The sequence below is a fragment of the Lycium ferocissimum genome, chromosome 1 (assembly GCF_029784015.1).
Source record: "Lycium ferocissimum isolate CSIRO_LF1 chromosome 1, AGI_CSIRO_Lferr_CH_V1, whole genome shotgun sequence".
NCBI lineage: Eukaryota > Viridiplantae > Streptophyta > Magnoliopsida > Solanales > Solanaceae > Lycium > Lycium ferocissimum.
In genome coordinates this window covers 46547040-46555468 of record NC_081342.1, presented here as the reverse complement: position 1 = coordinate 46555468, position 8429 = coordinate 46547040, and positions in this window count along the sequence as shown.

Genomic DNA, 8429 nt, shown 5'->3' with positions numbered 1-8429 from the left:
CAAGTTAAGAATGAGACAATAATAATAATAATAATAATAATAATAATAATGACGTGGACAATATTGTTATCATAAAATTTTGATAAAAAGAAGTAAAAATAGTATTTTGGCCTCGCGAATAAGATATAAGCTCAAAGGGGTAAATTGGAAAAAGAAGGTACGAAATTGGGTGTCAACAGCTGTCCCTCTTTGCTCGGGAATGATAGAAGAATTTTCCGGCAAAGAAGTTGACGTGGTAGCCAATTATGTCCGACTGACGAAATGGTTCTATGGAACTAGAAGGAGAAAAATGAGAATGTGAAAAATATTGTGCCCGAGACTTCAGTTTTAAGTCGTCTACATGTCTCGGGTTTTACGAGAATCAGGCCGTGTGTAGTTCTAGAGTTAGGAATGGAATGGGTTCCTAAAAGAAATTAATAATGCCAAATGAGTGTATGTAAGGGAAAAGTAGTAGGAACTGGTAAGAACAAAATGCATATGCTGCAAACGGATAGTATGAAGGAAGTGTACAAATGTTGCTCTCGTGTCAAGTTGTGGTGAAATGGGCATGCATTAATTGAAGGATAAAGTTTTGAGATGCGGAAACGGGAGCGAAAATTGCTCTCATTTAATGAAAAGTGAGTCTTGTTCATATCTTGTACCTATAACCTTAAACATGACTAGATAAAACGGTTAGTCCACATATATTAAGCAAGCATTAAAATAAAGTACAATATTAAGAGGTAGAGAGAGAGCGTATCTGTTTTGAGGAGGCAATGCTTAGCCCGTACAAAATTCTTGAGTAGTCGATGCTTAGCCTATGTGGTTCTTTTGCCTTATCACTTAGATTTCTTGTGGATTGTGTATGATAATGTCCCAATATTTTTTGAGGGACATCAAAAAATCTGCCCCAGTTTCAACTTCCAAAAGGATATGATCACTTTGTTGTTATATACTTGCAAAACTTAACATGCTATATAGATTTGTTAGCACAAAAATATATCACAAAGGGTGAATAATACCTCAAGTGCTTAGTATTTGACGTGATCTGTAATTGAAGCAATTTAAAGTCTTGATATGTCTTATTCTAGGGCGGACGATCCCAGATGTCCTATTCTAGGGCAGACGAGCCCAAATGTCCTTTGTTAAGGTGGACGAGCCTAAATGTCCTATTCTAGGGCGGACGAGCCCAGATGTCCTATCCTAAGGAGGACGTTCCCCAATGTCCTATTCTAGGGCGGACGAGCCCAAATTTCCTATTCTAGGGCGGACGAGCCCAAATGTCCTATTTTAAGGCGGACGAGCCCAACTACACTTGTTCTAAGGCACGGAGCCCAGATTCACTTTTTCTAAGACTAGTCATGGAGCCCAATTGCTTTGTTGATTTCAGAGACGATTCCTGCAGAGCATTTATACTAAACAAAATTATTAGTACCAGTAAAATCATGTAAAGTTAACAAATAATAACATGAAAATGAAAACATTTCATCAAGCAGAGTTGTTGTTGAGGAGGCAGTGCTTAGCCCATCTAACATTCGGAAGGCAGTGCTCAGCCTTAGGCAGAAACTTCAAGAGGATGGTACTCAGCCCATGCAACATATAGATGGCGGTGCTCAGCCTTAGGTAGAAACTTGAAGAGGGCAATACTTAGCCTATTCAACATAAAGAATGCAGTGCTCAGCCTTATGCAGAAACTTCAAGAGGGCGGTGCTCAGCCCATGCAACATAGAGAAGGCGGTGCTCAACCTATGCAACATATAGAAGGCGGTGCTCAACCTTATGCAGAAACCTCAAGAGGGCGGTGCTCGGCCCATGCAACAGATAGAAGGCGGTGCTCAGCTTTATGCAGAAACTTCAAGAGGGCGGTGCTCAGCCCATGCAACATATAGAAGGCGGTGCTCAGCTTTATGCAGAAACTTTAAGAGGGCGGGAGTCAGCCCATGCAACATAAAGAAGGCAGTGCTCAGCCTTATGCAGAAACATAAAGAAGGCGGTGCTCAACCTTATGCAGAAACTTCAAGAGGGCGGTGCTCAGCCCATGCAACATAGACAAGGCGGTGCTCAGACCATGAAACATATAGAAGGCGGTGCCCAGCCTTATTTAAAAACTTCAAAAGGGCGGTGCTCAGCCTATAAAAGGCCATGCTCAGTCTTATTCAAAAACTTCAAAAGGGAGGTGCTCAGCCCATGCAACATATAGAAGGCGGTGCTCAGCCTTATGCAGAAACTTCAAGAGGGCAGTGCTTAGCCCATGCAATAGATAGAAACAATTACTTAGCCTTTACAAAGTTGATAGCTTCACCACTTGTGATTCGTGTCACTTGCAATATTTCTGATTATGTATATAATGTATGCGAGGTTGTACCTGTAATTTCTGCACTCAAAGCAAAATTGTAAGTTATATAAAAAGGAGATTGATTTGTGCCTATGCTTGACTTTTTGTCATCGTTGTTGCTTTGATCTCATGGACCTTTGGACTTGTCAACTCTGTCCCAGTGCCAAGTTTGGAGCGTCCTTTCGTAAACTACCTTCTGTCTTAAGATGCAATGTTGATGGAATTTTTTAGGGTCTCCTCAAAAATTATGTCTCAGTTTAGGACTTAGGAAATTCTTTTACTCCCTTGGGAATTCAGATGTTGTTTCTTGTGGAATTTTTGAGGTCCCTCAAAAATGCTATCCCAGTTTCATGCCTCAGTGCATTCCTGTATTGAAAAGATGTTGTATCTTGTTGAATTTTTGAGGTCCCCTAAAAAATTCTGTCCCAGTTCCAACTTCAAAAGAGTATGAAGTCCTTCATTCCTGCTTCACTCAAAGAAAATTTATCAGTTCAAAATAAACGATTGTGTCGCATTGAACATCAAAACTGTTATACCCCGCACTTTGCATGTTCGGATATTTTGAGATGATTGCGATAAGCTAAGCACAAGTGTTATAACCCGTATTTCGCGCGTTCGGATAATTTGAGGTGTTTGTAACAAGATAGGGACAAGACTATGTTTTGACTACGTTTAGTATATAAGTTGGTTATGAAAATTCTGGATGTGGAAATATTGGAAAAGGCCAAGGGCAAAATTGGAATGTTGAAAAATGGATTCATGAATTACCAAAATATGGAAAATATGATTGGGCTTGGAAAATTACAAAAAAATACATAAGCAAGCCAAGGCCCAACCCACTAGGGTGGCCGGCCATAGTTAAGGAAAATTTAACAAGAAAATGATGATCCAAGCCCATGGAATTAAGGCATGTGGTCAATGAATAAATGACCACTTAATCATCCAAATTTCCTAGAACTTTCAAGAGAAAGAAAAGAAGGAGAAACAAGAGAAAACAAGAACAAACAAAGGAGGGGCCATTCGGCCACCACTCCAAATTTTTGCCCCTCAAAATATTGTTCCAAAAATTATTTTGTTGTTGTAGTTCTACTAATTCAAGGGTCCTCTACAACGTGGGATAATTGTTTTGGAAGATAAGTCGTTCGTTTCATCAATTTGATACTTGAGTCAAGTGAAGAAGTTGAAAGAAAAAGGTATGATTCAATCCCTTTTTATATGTTATAAAGGCTTTGTTGATGTTGTAGTACGTAGAAAAGGGTGAAACTCATGAGAATATAGGAGTTTGCATGGTGGTTGCATGAATATGCATGTGGCCGTGTGTGTGTGTATGTTGTATAGGCAAGATGAATAAATTCTATGTATTATTCTAGTTGTGGTCATTGTGGAATTTGCATTAGAAGTGAAGGTTGAACGAAAATGGGATGGAGTTGGAAAATTCATGTTGGTCGTGGGATATATATATATATATATATATATATATATATATATATATATATATATATATATATATATATATATATATATATATATATATAGTGATGAGCTAATGATGAATCTATTTTGTTTAACATGTTAGTTGCGTTGTTGCGATCTTTACAATGTAGATAGAGGTTTAACGAGTTAAGTTTGGCATTAGAATTTCATATATGTGTTATAGGAAAGTATGTATTCTAACATAGTTGTGATGTAATTATGACAATGGATGGTTTAGGCGTTAGTTATGATTGTTGTTTATGAAGTTGGAAGACGATAACGTGTTATGAATTTGTTTGTCGAAGAATGGAAGTTTTGGATGAGTTATGGTTTCGATGGAAAGTTTGTATATTTGCGAATAATATGAATAATCATATGTAATGCCTCCAAATAATGTTGGAATGATCTTGATGAGTAAATGAGTATGAAAACATTGATGTTGGATTGGAAATGTGAAGTTAGTGTGGAAGTTGCCGCTTTATGTATAAACATGACTATCCATGTTAGTATGTGATTCTAGTCAATTATTGATGTTGCTGTGGTTGTTGTTGTTGACATTTGAGCCGAGTTAAATTCTCGGGTTGTCATATTTATAGGGGAGATGCTGCCGAAATTTCGGTAGACAAGTAGTAAACTAAGGTTAGAATTTTGAGCCTCATGAATAGTAATTGGTAAATGTGACCATTTGTAGGTTTCTGGACGAAACGGGATTTGAACTTTGGCAAGCGTAAAGGGCAAGAAAGGTATGTAAGGCTCCACCCTTCCTTCTCTTGGCATGTCCTAGATGTAATAGGTTTGAATTCGGATCTCGAGGACGACTCTACTCTTTGGAATCTATGTCCAAATTTACCCCTTTTTCATTCAGAAAAATTGAATTAAATAATTTGTAAACAGTTGGGAAAATTGTTTAAACATCTAGTTTTGCGCAAATTGAATCCAACCATCTTAAAACTCTTATACGTGATCTTGTGAACACTAGAGTACGTATTATGTGTACGCCACCTCATTTGACCCGAGGTGGGCCCACTATTCCTGAGTTTTTCTGTATTATTTCATTTGACTCATTTTTGAGTAGAATGCAAAGGAAAACTCTTGGCTACTTTTCTAACTACCTTATAACAGCCATTTTAATTATTTTAAAGAGTCTCACAATATGTTCTGAAAAAAAATGGGAACGATTTTAAAAGGACTACTTTTGACATAATCCGTCGTGACATCCGAAAGTCATACATTTTGATCATCGTTCAATTTTCTTCGTATGATTTGTTATCTGAGTTATGCTATCGAGTTTCTGTATATGGTTTATATTTTGATATGTACAAATAATCCCTGAAGTTCTATTTTAACAAGAATCCTCCGCGGCCTTTAAAAGGTAGGTGATATGCCTCGTCCGGACCCTTTTTTTCCAGAATATGTCATTTGATTATTCCGTCCGATCTCTGTATATGTTATACGTTTTATATTGCATTTAGTTTCTCACTACTCCGCTCGTGGATGCCTCAATGCTTCCTTCACTGAGCCCGGGCCAGGATATGTTATCAAGCGTCTTCCACTGCATTGTTCGCCGTGCCTCGGTGTGAGGGGGCAGGTATACATGTACATGGGTTGTGGAGTATGCTGTGCCATGTACACTTTGATATGATATGGCCATCTGATATGCTATGATATGTGCACATTCTGATATGTTCCGATATGTTGTGGCGCCAGTGTCGGGGGCGACCACTTTCTGTTTACCGAGTCCCATAATGGGGCCGGCTATGGCATATTTTCTGTTATGCATTTGCCTATGTTTTATGAGTAAGCATTTCTGATACTCCGGCCATTGCATTTATGTTCTGTATCCTCTGTTCGATTATGATTCTGTTTATCGTATTTTATGCTTTACATACTCAGTACATATTCCGTACTGACCCCCTGTTCTTCGGGGGCTGCGTTTCATGCCGCGTTGTGTACACCCGATGACTAGAAGACAAGATAGAAGATGTTCCGGCGGCATTGGCAAGCTCCTTGCTCCCGGAGTGTTGCCGAGTCAAAGTGTGTATGCTATATGTTCGTTATCTCCGTTAGAGACTTTGCAGACAAGAGTCGTGGGTTCGTAATGTGCTTTGTATTCGGCTCCAACCGCCGATATGTCGTTCTGTGTTATGTAATAAGCTCCATATATTTAAAATTTTGTCTGATTCGAGAATAACGAGAAAGCGTATTTCTAAAAGCCTTTGCTGTAATTGTCATTTGCTATTGACTAAGAGCCTCGTAGGTTATGCTTATGATAAGAGTCCGTGGTTCGCTCGGCTCCGAATACGGGGTTGGTGCCCATCACACCCTAGTAAGATTTAGGTGTGACAAAAACCTCGCCATAGGCATGTGGAAGACTTGAGCATCAGATTATGAGAGTCCAAAAAAAACCTGCCCAAGTATTTTAATGGAATGACATTGCACAACTCAAAACATTACAGGAATAACATATAAAGAATTAACTATAGAGGACTTTAGGCCGAATGAATGGGCCAAAACTTAGGCTTAAAGAGTGATTTGTTATCAAAATGTAGAAGATAGGATCTAGAGCATGAGATCTAATAATAGTGACGGAATTTAAAATTTTGGGTTGCTTGTAATTCTGAAGAGCGTGATAATTTCAAACATACCAAAATGTTAAGCATATACTAAAGCTGACAGGGATGAACAAAAGATAACGATAAGATACTTAAAAGATACGCATGAGATATCTAAAGGAATTGTGTTTTGCGTCAGTGGGAAGACTGAAGATTTTGAAGAATTGACTAATTCGAAAAATCTGCCCTAGTTTCCAGTTTTGAGACACTTATTATGAAATAATTAGAGAATTTGATAGATTGCAAAGATCATTTACATGACACGAAAATTGCCTCAGTTTCCATTCTGAGTGCATTTGGTGTTGGAAGATTGGGAGGACTGAGGATCGATTGAAGGAATTATTTGAACGATTTGAAAATAGCCCCAATTTTCCATTTTGAGGACATTTGGGAAAAAAATGGGAGGATGACAAAAATTTTGATAGATTCAGAAGAGTATTTGAGTGATTAAACATACCCAAATTTTCTAATTAAAGGGACATTTGATTTTTGAAATATTGGAAGGACTAAAGATAGAATTATGGAATTATTCGAACGATTTGAAAATTGTCCCAACAATTTCCATTATGAGAATATTTTATTAAAAATGGGAGGACCGCATCCTTATGTAGGATTGCCTACGTATCTTGCTAGAACAAGAATTAGGTCAGACGTAGTTTGAAACCTAAAACTTAGTGAACTTCGGGTGGGTGGGTTGAGACTGATAATGTTCGGGTAGAAGAGTAAAAGCGTGGCGCTTTGATGGAATTGACCAAATTATGGAGGCTCTACATGATTTGAGAAACGCATAACTTAGGCTATGGCACAAACGTCAAGAAATGATGATGTTCGCACATTAATTCTAAAAAATATTTAACTAAGGTGAGTATTGAATAAGGTAGTCGAGCAAAAATTTTATTTTGAAAAATTATGCCCACACTAGAAGGTTTGGGAGAATATTCAGGTGCTTTGGAAGAGTAATGGTTTTAACCTAAATGACATGATGGGTCTGCTAAGGTTGACGACAATGTATTTATGGAGTCAATGGGAGAACGTTTGATTTTACAAAAGAAATGAAGATTATGCTTTGAAGGACAGTGAAATAATTTGATTAGCCCTTGAAATTTGTATGTTTTGGGACAAAAAAAGTAAAGGCGGACAATCTTTAAAATTGGTGGCATTAAGCGTGAAGCATTTATGGAGACATCTAAAGCTTGATATTCTAAGAAAAAGGGATAGTCAAGATAGGAAGCAAATAACCGATTAGGTAAGATAAGATATGCCTAGCAAGTTAACACATAACAAAGAAAATTGTGCATCTTTTTGGGATCGTAAATCCCTTTGGACTTTTTGAATATGGTAAACTAAATGGACTTAATATGCCAAGGATATTAAATCAACCTAAGTCTTAACATGATACATGCACTTAATAATTTCAAATTTATCTCAAGTTGGCTAAGAGTGGTTGACTTAGACTGGAGGGATTTCCTTTGTGAGAAGGTACGTGGTCATACGGTAGTAAAACTATCCGGTCACCCCACGTATATGCTGACTCTCTAAATAAAGTGTTTGAAAGAATTTCGGGGAAGTTCAAAGCACAACTGCGTGTATAGTGTGTGAATGTGTGAAATTTCCAAGTGGAGGAAGTATGAGCGGAGTAACAATTATTTCTGAAGTGGTAACAAGTAGCATGTAGAGGAAAGCGGTAAAAAAATACGCCAATTAAAGAAAGCAACAATAAAATACATAATGACATTGAACAAAACAGTAGAGGAGGAAATAACAATAAGACATCAGACAAAGGAGATGTGTTAGTTCTAAAATGCTAAAGAAAATAGTACTTGAAAAAAACATGTAAAGGAATAAAGGAAAGGGATATACATGAAAAGTGTATACAATAAACAAGGAATGCAAATAAGGGAATAAGGGAAATGGATACATAAATTAAATAGAGACACAAATAAAGGAGAGTAGGAAAAAGGAATGTACATGCAATGAAAATAATTAAACGAAGAAACAAATAAAGGACATAAGAAAAAGGATTAAACATG